We start from the raw sequence: 13213 nt of genomic DNA, 5'->3' as shown, positions 1-13213 counted from the left end.
CGATACATATCTTATGTGCACTGAGGTGTACGGAACCAGGAAAACCAGGTTAGATTTGTAATCTGTGCAATTCGCACAGAATGGTTGCATTTTTGTGATTTACACCTGAACATATCAAAGCTCATTTGCATTGCACTGATAAACATGTTACAATGTCTGCATTTCTCTTGTGTTTCTGCAAAATGTTTTTGTGTAAAATGAGGCCAGAAAGGTGAAAATTGCCTATTGAATTTCAATGAATATCTTCAGGAAATAACAGACAGGATTCCAGGGAGAACTCTTCAGCTCTTATTTGAAGTAACATCAGGGGATTCTTTAAGTCTGCCCAGAGGGCAGATGAAGTTTCAGTTAAATGTCTCTCAAAGTCAGCAATATAAGCGCTTTTCAAAAGAGCCCAGGTAGCTTCATTGTGTGAGTACTCCTTCCAATGGGATTCATTTCAGCCCACGCAGAGGTTGAGAATGTGAATCACAGAAAATTTACAGGAAGCCACTAGATCTATTGTGTCTGTGCCAGTCAAAAAACAACCACCAACTTAAACCTGGAGGAGCTCAGCAGGCCAGGCAGCATCCATGGAGAAAAGTAAGCAGTCAACATTTCAGCTCAGGACCCTTCTTCAGGACTGAAGATAGGAAAAGGTGAAGCCCAATGTATAGGAGGGAAAAGCAGAGCAGTGATAGGTGGACAAAAGAGGGGAAGTGGGGTGGGCACAGGGTGGTGATAGGTAGATGGAGGTGAGAGATAGTGATGGGCAGGTGCAGGGGAGGAGGGGAGAGCAGATCCACTGGGGGATGGGTCAAAGGTAAGGAGGGAAAAAAAGGAGAAAAAAGAAGGATGGGCTAGGAAAGGGAAGAAAAGAAGGAGCATGGTGAGGGTGGGGGTGGGTGTGAGGATTACTTAAAGTGGGAGAATTCAATGTTCATGTTGTTAGGCTGCAAGGTTCCAAGATGGAAAATGAGGTGCTGTTCCTCCAGTTTGCGCTTGGAACTCTCCTGGCAGTGGAGGAAGCCGAGGACTGACATATCTGTGATAGTGTTGGAGGGGGAGTTGAAGTGACTGGCAACGGGGAGATGCAGGTCGCGGTTACAGACGGAGCGCCAGTGTTCTGCGAAACGGTCGCCTAGTCTGCGTTTGATCTCACCTATGTAGAGGAGGCCACATTTGGAGCACCGAATGCAGTAGATGATATTAAGGGAGGTGCAGGTGAATCTCTGTCTCACCTGAAAGTACTGTTTGGGTATTGGTATTGGTCTTGGTTTATTATTGTCACTTGTATCGACGTACAGTGAAAAACTTCTCTTGCCTACTGATCGTATGGGTCAATTCATTACACAGTGCAGTTACATTGAGTTAGTAGAGAGTGCATTGATGTAGTACAGGTAAAGACAATAACAGTACAGAGTAAAGTATCACAGCTACAGAGAAAGTGCAGTGCAATAAAGTGCAAGGTCACAACAAGGTAGATCGTGAAGTCAGAGTCCATCTTATTGTATAAGGGAACTGTTCAATAGTCTTATCACAGTGGGGTAGAAGCTGTCCTTAAGTCTGGTGATACTTGCCCTCAGGCTCCTATATCTTCTACCCGATGGAAATGCCCTCACATTTCATCCCACCAGCCTACGTATCTAACACATCATTCTCCGCCACTTCCGCCATCTCCAACAGGACCCCATCACCAAGCATATCTTCCCCTCCCCACCCCTTTCTGTCTTTCGCAGGGACCGTGCTCTCCATGACTCCCTAGTTCACTCCTCCCCCCTATCCCTCACCCATCCCGCTCCCACCCCAGGAACTTTCCACTGCCCCTACACCACCCCCATCACCTCCAACCAGGGACCCAAACAGTCCTTTCAGGTGAGACAGAGATCCACCTGCACCTCCCTTAATATCATCTACTGCATTCGGTGCTCCAAGTGTGGCCTCCTCTACATTGGTGAGATCAAACGCAGACTAGGTGACCATTTCCCAGAACACCTGCGCTCTGTCCATAACCGCGATCTGCATCTTCCTGTTGCCAGTCACATCATCTCCCCCTCCCACACTATCACAGATATGACAGTCCTCGGCCTCCTCCGCTGCCAGGAGAATTCCAAGCGCAAACTGGAGGAACAGCGCCTCATTTTCCATCTTGGAACCTTGCAGCCTAACAGCACGAACATTGAATTCTGCCACTTTAAGTAATCCTCACCCCCAACCCCACCCCTCCCACCCCCACCATGCTCCTTCTTTTCTTCCCTTTCCTAGCCCATCTCTCTTTTTTCTCCTTTTTTTCCCTCCTTACCTTTGACCCATCCCCAGGTGGATCTGCTCTCCCCTCCTCCCCTGCGACTGCCCATCACTATCTCTCACCTCCATCTACATATCACCACCTATTGCCCACCCCACCTCCCCTCTTTTGTCCACCTATCACTGCTCTACTTTTGCCTCCTATATATTGGGCTTTCCTCATTCCTGTCTTCAGTCCTGAAGAAGGGTCCTGACCCGAAACATTGACCATCTGCTTTTCTCCACGGATGCTGCCTGGTCTGCTGAGTTCCTCCAGCATTATCGTGTTTTTCAGCTACATTCCAGCATCTGCAGTCCTTTGTTTCTCTGCCAACCTAAATCTACCTTCTACCATTAGGTCTTTAGTCTAGCAGGCCACAGCTCTTCCAGAAAAGTATTAGTGTGATGATGGTTTTGTAAACTATGCAATTTGCAGCTCTACCACCCAGCCAGGCAGTGAGCTCCACACCCACACACTCTCTGGTGAAAAGATATTTCCTCATCTCCCCTCCAATCCTACTACCAATTTTGCCCCCTGATTTTTGACTCCTCTGCTAAAGAAAAATGGTCTTTTGTATTTACTCCAACTGGAACTCTCATGATTTTATGCACCTTAATTAAGGCTCCCCCACGTCTCTTCTGTTCTAAAGAAAACAACCCAGTTTATCCAATCTTCTTTCATGATTGTAAATTTCCAATCCTGGTAATAAACTTGTAAATCTTCTCTGTACACCGTACAGCTAATTGTTGATCTCAACATTTTTTGCATACTCACTTTATAACAGGGCAGCACAGTAGCGTAGCGGTTAGCGCGACGCTATTACAGCGCCAGCAATCGGGGTTTGATTCCCGTTGCTGTCTGTAAGGAGTTTGTACGTTCTCCCGTGTCTGCGTGGGTTTTCTCCGGGTGCTCCGGTTTCCTCCCACATTCCAAAGACGTACGGGTAGGTTAATTTGGGTTTAAAAAATGGGCGGAGTGGACTCGTTGGGCCGGAAGGGCCTGTTACCATGCTGTAAATAAAATTTTAAAAAAACACACTCGTTTTCTCATTTTTCTCAGCTCCGTTGGAAGTTCACTGATCTGAAATGTTAACTTTGTTGCTTTGTCCACAGATACTGCCTAACCTGTTGAGTGTCTAGAGAATTTTTTGTTTTTGTTTCAGGTTCCCAGCATCTATCACTTGTTGCTTTTAGATTTCCAGGCCCTCTCTCAATTTCCTTCTGTTATTCTACAATCCTATTCAACCTGTTGAGGGATTTGGGACTGCAGCTAGGGAAATTTCCTTGATCTGCCTTTCATGTATCATGACAGTGAAGCTGACCAAGCTGTCTGGGGAACATGCAATGTAGAGGAGTGTTTGATTTTCCAGCTGCTATCTGTGTGAATAGTGAATACTGGCCATCGCCGGATTACAACCGCCCAACTAATGGACACCCCTTACAAACAAACAAACTCCTATAATATTATCAAATTCAAAAGACCAATATACGTACATACATTCATTCCTACAAATGGCAGAACTAGTTTCCTCTCTCTCTCTCCACTTTTAGTGTTTGTTCTTTCTTATTAGTCTTGTGTGTTTTTGATGCCATTCATTACAGTACTGCAGAGGGATGGTTACCACGGTGGGTGACTTTATTGTATTTTCAGACTTATGGGCAGAATTGATAAAGGTGGCTGTAAAAACGGAATCCATTGGTTACCCAGTGGCCATCTGTATAATACTCTTACAATGGAATTAGCAAGGTCTTACATATTAACATTATGACAATTTTTAAAGCTAGTCTTGGCTGCCAAAATGCAAGCCAAAGTGTGAATACTCAGGACTGAAATCTCTAGCCATCAGTTGTGTTTGAGATAAATAGTGATCCCTCAGCTCCTAGTTAGGAAGAGTTCAAAGTAAAGCTATGAACCTGAAATCACATATTTATAATACCAAATGCTGCGTGATGAAATGGGTATGCTGATCTTGAGTATATCACCCTGCTCCAGATGGTAGTTTTGTCTATAGTTCAAGTTTTCAGTCATTTCTCAATGCAAAATTGAAGGCAAAGCAGAGGGCATAAAGTTAACCTGTGCCATGCTTGCACATCTCCTAGTTATTGTCACTAAGAAAGGTCAGGGAATAGGCCTCTTTTTAGCCTTGGAATGTTGCAGTTATGGAGGTACTGCAAAGGCAGACTAAAAGATCAGCTTGATGGACTGTGGAGGGGAAGTGTGGTGAGCAAGACTAACAAAAGCCATTCAATATTTTCTTCAATTAATTTAGATGGAAGAAAATTGAGAAGGTCTTTTTTAACATCTGTGATTTTTTTCATGTTCCATGTTTTACTCTGCTTACAATGCAGGCAATGTTTTTGGTCTAAGAAGTGAAAATTAAATCTACTCAATATGGCGATCTCTTCCTCTCACTGACCAACTCCCAACATTTTTCTTTATAGGGTTGCATTTTTTTCCAACTTGTTATTCACCAATTGTCTTCAGTAAGAAATCTTTTCCCTAAATAGGAGGGATGAGGGATCCAAGAACAAGATATTTAATAAATCAAGAGGAACTGGGGGAATGGTAGCACAGGAAATTGAGGAGGAAATTGACAAGTAACGTGTGACAGGCTTGGACAGGAAATGTAAACAAAGTATGCAGCACAGAGCAAATCTAAAGTTAATATAAACTGTAAAGGAATCAAAGCTTAATGGTCTTTATTGAATGTACATAGCATTTGCAATAAGATTGATGAGTTGACAGCACAGGCTGTAACATTTGAGTATGAATTATTAACTATTACAGAGACGTGACTGCAAGATGACCAGGACCAGGTGCTCAATATTCCAGGTTATACAATCTTCCAGAAGAACAGGCCAAATGGGAAAGGAGGCAGGATAGCATTGGTAATCAAGAAAGGTATCAGAGCAACATTGAGTCGTGATATAGAGGCAGTAGGTAATAATGTAGAATCAGTTTGTGTTGAAAACATGAATAGCAGAGGAAAGAAGACACAGGTGGGGTAAGTCTATAGCCCACAAAATGTGATGTTTCAATAGGACAGAGCATAAATGGGGAAATATCAAAGGCAAATTTGAAAAGAATGCCAAATTGTCACAGAAGATTTTAATCTACATGCTGATTGGATGAAGAAAACAGTCAAGGGTATTGTAGAAGAAGAATTTGTGGAGTGCATCCGGGACTGCTTCTTACATTGGTACATTATGGAACCTAACCAGGAAAAGGCTATTTTAGATTTGGTCATGAGTAATGAGATCTTGTGGTTAAAGAGCCCCAAGGAGGCAGTGACCACAATATGATAGAATTCCAGATGCAGCTTGCACACCACAATACCAAAACCACTGCTTTCAACTTAAATAAGGGCAATTATAATGGCACGAAGGTGGATTTGTCGAAGGGGGAATGGGAAAATAATGGTAAGAGACAGGTCAGTAGATGAACAGTGGCAGATATTCAAACGGCTGGTCACCTACACTGTGTAGGCACAAGAGATGCCCAATCTGCAGTTAACAGAGGAGGACAAGGACAATGTTAAATCGAAAAGCAATGCATACACAGCAGCAAGGGCTGGTGGTAGGCCAGAAGACAGGGAAGCTTTTAGGATGCAGCAACAAACGAGTAAAAAACTCATAAGATGGAAGAAAATTGATTTTGACAGAAAACTTGCATGTAATATCAAAACAAAGAGTAAGAGTCTCTATAGATATATAAATAGGATAAAGGTGGCTAAGATCAGTGTGGGACCTCTAAGGAATGAAGCTAGTGAATTCATAACAAGAAATAAAGAAAGAAATCAATTTTCTGCATCATGAAGGACACGACAAATATCCCCAAGAGAACAGATGGACTAATTTCAAACAACATGCAGGAACTTGCAAAAATCCCACTCACGAGGGATAAAGTATCAGAAAACTCCTGGGGCAAAAGGCAGACAGCTCACCGGGATCCAATGGTCTGCACCCAAAGGTTTTAAAGGGAGTGGCTGCAATGAGAGTGGACCCATTGGTTGAACTTTTTCAACCTCGCTAAATTCCAGGAGGGGACCAGAAGATTGGAAAACAGCCAATGTGACTCCAAAAAGGGAAGAAGACAGAAGGTAGGCAAGGCCAGTTAGTTTAACATCTATTGTTGGCAAGGTGCTAAAGTCAATAATCAAAGAGGAAATAAGTAATCATTTAGGAAAGCTGAACATAATTAAACCTAGAAACATGGTTTTATGAAAAGTAAATAACATTTGAAAAGTAAAGAATTCTTTGAGTATGTAAACAGGGAAAGTTGATAGAGGGGAACTTTTAGATGTAGTGTATTTAGATTTACAAAAGGCATTTGATAAGGTGCCACAGAAGACCCTGATACATAAATTAAGAGCCCAAGATTTTGGAGGAAGTGTGTTAGCATAGATTGAAGAATGGCTGTCACATAGAGAACAAACACTTGGAATAAATGGGTCCTTTTCATGCTGGAGGGATGTAACCAGTGAAGTACCCCAGGGATCATTTCTTGCCCTTCAATTGCTTGCTATTTATTTTGATGACCTGGAGGAGAGACTGAAATGTAAGGTTTCCAAGTGTGCCGATGATACAAAAATAGATGGAAGGGTATGTTGTGATGAGGACATTGTGATTCTGCAATGGGATATGGATATATATTGAGTGACTGAGTGAAAAACTGGCAAACTGAGTTTAATGTGGAGAAATGTGAGATCATGGTGGATTATTATCTAACAGGGAGGAGACTGCAAATGAATGAAGTTCAGAGGGTTTTAGGTGTTCTAGCAGGCAGGTCCAACAAGCAGTTAAGAAGGGAGGTTTTGTTACAGTTCTAGAGGGTGTTGGCGAGGCTGTATCTGGAATATTGGGCACAATTTTGGTCCCCTCATTTAAAAAAGAATACACTGGCATTGGAGGCAATCCAAAAGAGGTTCATCAGGCTAATTCTTGGGATGAGAGGGTTGTTCTATCAAGAGAGGTTAGACAGTTTGGGTCCATATTCCTTGGAGTTTAGAAGAATGAAAGTGATCTTATTCAAACATATAAGATCCTGAGGGGGCCTGACAGGGTAGATGTTAAGATGTTCCCACTAGTGGGAGAGTCATGGGTTGGGGGACATAGCTACAAAATAAGGGGCATTTAAAGCTGAAGTAAATAGAATTTTTTTTTCTCTCTCTTGGAAAAAAATGTATCTCTGGAAACTCTATCCCCAAGGGTGTGGAGGCCAAATTATTAGATATATTTGAGGTGGGTATTGAGGTGGAGATTGAGGGTTCTGTGGAACTGGGACAGAAGAAGAGTTGACGCCAGCGTAGATCAGCCATGATCATACTGAATGGCAGAGCAGGCTTGAGGGGCCTGGTGACCTACTCCTGCTCCTATTTTCTCGTGATCTTGTGTATTCATTGTCCCAACTTTATATCAAAACAATGCAACAAGATAGGGATGCTACATCATTTGATTTAAAGAATATGATGGCTAACAGATTCCCATTTCAAAGATGGAGCATGTTAAGATCATGCTGATGGAAAAACATTTCGGGCTCCAGAAGTTTCAATCTTCATTTAAGACTCCACACTTCTACTTAGCGTGCTACTGCTCCTGTGATTTTCTACCTACAAGATGACCTTTTTTAATTTGTATACAACATACTGGGAGTAATGTTTATTTTAAGCATCTGGGCCAAAAGTATGTGGGTTCTAAAGCAGGCAGGTGAATGTTACTCCCATTATCTCTTCACCCCATATCCCTCCCCCATCATAAGCTCGAATGATGACCTTTGTATCTTGGTTTCACCTCAGGCCACGAGAATCCAGCAATATTAATTTTTCCAAAACATCCTAAAGAGCAAATAAAACTGCAAGACAAACATTGCTATATCGCAGGATGAAATGAAGAGAAACTATTTCAACATGATCACAGAATCAGACAGCACAGAAACAGGCTCTTTGGCCCTCTTTGGCCCACTTTTTCCATTCCAACCATGATGCCGACCTACATTAATCCCATTTGCTTGCATCAGGCCCATACCCCTTCACACTTTTCCTGTCTAATTACCTGTCCAAATGCTTTTTAAACATTGTAATTGTATGTACCTTCACCAGCTCCTCTGGAAACTCATTCCACTTTGTATGTGAAAAACTTGCCCCTCCGATCTCCTTGAACCTGTGCCCTTCACTTTTGGACTACTTGGCCCTGCGAGAAAGATTTTGACTATCTTTCCTATCTGTGCCTCTCATAAATTTATAAACCTCTATAAGGTTACCCATCAGCCTCTGACGTTCCAGTGAGAATAACCCAGCCCACCCAACCTTTCGTTAGCCCTCCATTCCAGGCAATAGCCTGGTGAATCTCTTCTGCATTCTCTCTGTTGCTGCCACGTCACTTCCTAAAGTCATAGTGATCTTTGCTATTTTTTCTTCAGGCTGATTCTTTCTCTTCTCAACCCACATAGAAGCTTTCAATTGAAATAAACAAGTGTTGCAATGCCCAACAGGTACCTAATTATAAAGGGCCTTCTCACTGACCTAAGCCAACCAACCCTCCCAGTGTCTGCATATTCTCCTTTCCATTCCAAGCATCTGAGCTAAATAAATGGAAAGGGCTGTTGCCATAGGCATTAGAAAAAAAACACAGTTCACTATTTCAGTTTAACAAACATTAAATTCGCTTTAGTCTCATCTTCAATTCCTTCTGCTCCAGTTTTATTCTCATTAAACATGCTGATCAAATCAAACAAATTGCCTATTCCTAACTGCTGGTGAGCCAATCAGAAAGAAATTCCAATATTTCCACACACCTTTATCTACCTCACACTACTTTCCAGTTTTTTTGGGGCAGGGAGATATGTATTACATTAAGTTAGAGTTGCATACCATTTTAATCAGATTCAGCATTATAGTTCTTTGCACACAGCTGCTATTACTTAATTTCTGATTCAAACTCCCACACAAATATAGCCAGAAGACTTATTGCATTATTAATGAACAGCAGCATTCCCTATGCCATTTTTCCTCATGCACAACATTTCCCTACAGTCTTACAAAACTCCTCTTAAATTGACAGTTCTGGGTCTTGATGTTTCCCATTTTATTTTTACCAGGATCTTTCCTGCAACTGCAGATCTGATTCAACCCTCTCTCTGGATAATTTATTGCTAATCTAATGGTTGCTTTATTGTTCCTTTTTTTAAAATAATCAACATAATCTGCATAAAAAGTTTCAACTTTTTTACTAAAATAACAATTGGAGTCTATTCATAAAGCTTTAATAGATTGGGATTTTTTTTATATATACGTTTATAGAAGCCATTCTAGGAAAGGATTTAGTCATTAGTGTTGAACTGTAAAAACAATGTTCCAGAAATCTCAGTATTTATTAAGGATTAAAATAGATGCAAGCAAATTGGTTTTATCTACTGCTTATTAATTCATCTTAATCTGCAAATTGAAATCTGGAGAAATTTTTAATTTTAGAGATTTTGCTACAACAGTTTAGCAGAAATCACTCCCAAAGAATATTGATATTTACTTGCATCATCAAATAAAACATTTTCTTAATACTCACCTCGCAACGTTGAAAGACTGCAGCGAGACCCCTCTTTATAGACATGATGCTGTTTACTACAGTAATGCTTGAAGATTTGGACAGGTGCCCAAGTCATCAGGAGTTATAGGTTTAATAAGCATGTTGTGCGGGGAAATTCATTCAGTTAGCCATCCATGTCATGCTGCATGTCTTAAGTGACAGATGCTCTCAGGCGAACACATCTCAGTATTTGGATTCCTGGGTCACAGCAGGAGCAACAACAAGCCAGCTATGATTTCAATTAAACGGCAGGCTTTACAACTGTCTAGAGTGCTATTGATTGCACATTTGTGACTCTCAAACCACCATCCATTATGAGGACATGTGTCAGAAAATGGTATTAAGCCAGATATATGCAGATGCACTGTGATACCTTGTATTAAAATCATTCTTCTAGTCTCACTTGGCAACTGAGGGTCTGTGACCCTCTTGTCCCTCTGCCTCTCCTGGATAGACCTAATAAGCAGTTGATTCTTCTCCATTGGCCTTGGCATGATGCATTTTTGTGCCACTTCAGATCATTCCAACCTTGCTTGATATCTATGTTGGATCTCAAGTTCCTGGATGTCCGTAATGATTTAAGTAATCTCCTAAGGATAGCCAAAGCATTGGTCCAGAATGCTGGCAAAATCAAAAATTTACATTCATGTTTGATAATTGTATCTTTCTACTGTTATATTAGTAATCATAATAAAGATGAAATATCTGATTGGGTACCTTCCTTTAAAATTCAGAAATAGTAAAAGAATTTTAATACATGGAACAAAAATGTAAATTAACACTAGTACTTCAAATCAAATGAAAAGCAACCTATCTCCTACAGACTTGTTTTAAAAAGGGATTTCATTATTCTGTGAACAGTATCCTCCAGTAAATTTAACTAAGGCTTCTGCTTTTAGTGTTGTTCGCCTCTCTCCTCCTCCACATAATGACACATTCCAAAATTGGGATCAATGCTAAAGTGCTATAGTTCTGGTGAGATACATATGGCATCTATCTCCATTTGGCACAGTTTACGCTTTAAGTTTTTTCTGTAGCCCCAAGCAGCACCAATGCACAACATGCCTTCAGATGTCTGGATCACCCTGATAAAGTGGAATGAAAATGGATCAGGGAGGAGACACTGAGATTGGAGATGGTGACATGTCCTGGCTGCATTGTGTGGTGCTTCGTAAAAACATGTGTAAAGTTCTCATTATGTCAAGTATTATGGTATTTATAACTAATCAGGTTTCTAATTGTGGAAGTTCCTTCTTACTTTGCACTGAAGCATGCAGAGCAGATTTGCTTACACTTGACTTCACCTACTGCTTTGATCTATTTCATTTTGTTTTTATGTATTAAGATCCAATGCACTCAATATGATCATGGTCGATCTATGCTGGCCTCAACTCCTTTCTGCCAGTACCCCATAATCCTCCATTCCTTGATCTTTTAGATATTTATCCATCTCCTCCTTAAGTATATCTAATAATCTGGCCTCCACCACCCCCAGGGGCAGAGAATTCCAGAGATTCACCACACTCTGAGAAAAGAAATTTCTATGCCGTTGTGGCTATCCCTCGAGGTCGAGGATGATGGTCTTCGTTCCGTTGATCTATTTATGGGCTCTCAAGTAGCTTATGAGTCCAATCTCGGCTCTAAAAGTTCTTCCGCATTCAGGACAGGTAGTTCCAGATGGCAGATCGGGCTTTGGTTGTTGCTGCCTCTCTTTCCATTTTCTTCTCTTTTCTTCTAATTCTGCATATCTGTTGGCTTCAAAAGTTGCTGTTCCTTCTTGGATGATGGTTTGCCAGAGTTTCCTGTCCTTGACATTGGTTTCCCAATTGTTGATGTTGATGTTACATTTCTTCATGTTGGCTTTTAAGACGTCTTTGAATCTCTTCTGTTGTCCGCCTCTTTTACGTTTGCCTTACTTTAAGCTGGGAGTAGAAGATTTGTTTCGGCAGACGTTCATCTTTCATCCGAACAACATGACCGCTCCGTCTTAGTTGGTTCTTGATAACGTAGGCTTCAATTCTTGTTGTTTTTGCTTCATTTAGCACGCTGACGTTGGTTCTTCGATCTTCCTAGCTGATATTTAAGATATTTCGAAGACAGTGTTGATGGAACTTTTCAAGTGCCTTCAGATGTCGTCAGTATGTTGTCCAAGTTTCTGATGCATGCAGGAGTGTTGGGATCATCACTGCTTTGTACACTAACATTTTAGTGTCTATTCGGATGTCACGATCATGAAAGACCCTTGTTCAGAGATGTCCAAAAGCTGTTCCAGCGCATTTAAGACGATGTTGGATCTCGTCATTAAGGTCGACATTGGAGGAGAGGTAACTTCCGAGATGTAGAAAGTGGTCCACATTTTCTAGGGTTGTTTCGCCAAGTTGGATTGATGGTTCTATCTGATTTGTCTCAGTACCTCAGTTTTAAATAGCTGACCACTTACTTTGAAGTTATGTCCCCTTGTTTGTGACTCTCCCATTGGTGAAAATACCTTATCCTGTCAAGTCCTCTTAGGATCTCATATGTTTGAACAAGGTCACCCTTGTTTATTTAACCTCCAAGGATGACAGAGACAAACTGTGTAGCCTCTCTTGATAGGATAACCCTCTCATCCCAGGAATTAGCATGATGAACCTCCTTTGGACTGCAACGCTACTTTAATCTCCTTTAGACTGCTTCCAATGTTACTAACACACTGGGATCCAATCTAACAAAGCTCTGGGTTAAGCAAAGACCATAAGCAGGCAGTAGTCTTCTAAATCAATGCTATTTTTAGTTTACTGTTGTATAGGCCCTCCTCACCATCCTGTCCACCCTAGTTTAATTGCTCCTGTCCTTTGCTCTCTTCTCCAACATTTTTTGTTTCCATTACAAGAGTGAGTCATTCAAGACACAACAACTCTAATACAAATCTCTTGTCAGAATGAATCTTCCTGGATTAACACATGTAGCCAGCAGCTACAATAAGCACCAACCTGACTGCTCTGGCAATTTAATCTTCACCATATAGCAGAAAAGATTTCGCACTGTGTTTGACTCAAGTCTTGGTGATAAGAATTCCACATTGTGGCAGATTTTTTTTACTGTGAATAGGTGGTGTTCCTTCAGGGCTAAGCTAAAACTGTCAACAAATCCATTTCTCTGTTCATTTTCTTGCAATTTTTTTTCTGTCAAATTCATCAGGTGTCCCTGAGAAACTATTATCCTTGGGAAATGAAAGATATTTTCTTATCAGAAAACTAGCAACTGTCACATTTTGTTGATACTTCCCTAATTTATGTAACAATATCATATGTAATAATATAATCACACAAAAGCAGCTTTCCCCAAATATAACATATACTTAAGTATTATTTCATAATATTAATTG

The 13213-nt window shown here is 41.0% G+C and overlaps 1 protein-coding gene across 17 annotated transcripts in view; it reads right to left on the bottom strand.

The window, feature by feature from the left end:
• Window positions 1–13213, bottom strand: part of LOC127574826 (myelin transcription factor 1-like protein) — a 372272-nt gene that overhangs the window by 124904 nt on the left and 234155 nt on the right. The window lies entirely within an intron of this gene.

The sequence above is a fragment of the Pristis pectinata genome, chromosome 10 (assembly GCF_009764475.1).
Source record: "Pristis pectinata isolate sPriPec2 chromosome 10, sPriPec2.1.pri, whole genome shotgun sequence".
Lineage (NCBI taxonomy): Eukaryota > Metazoa > Chordata > Chondrichthyes > Rhinopristiformes > Pristidae > Pristis > Pristis pectinata.
The sequence above is the reverse complement of the archived record's forward strand: the minus strand, read 5'-3'. Positions and strand labels throughout refer to the sequence as shown.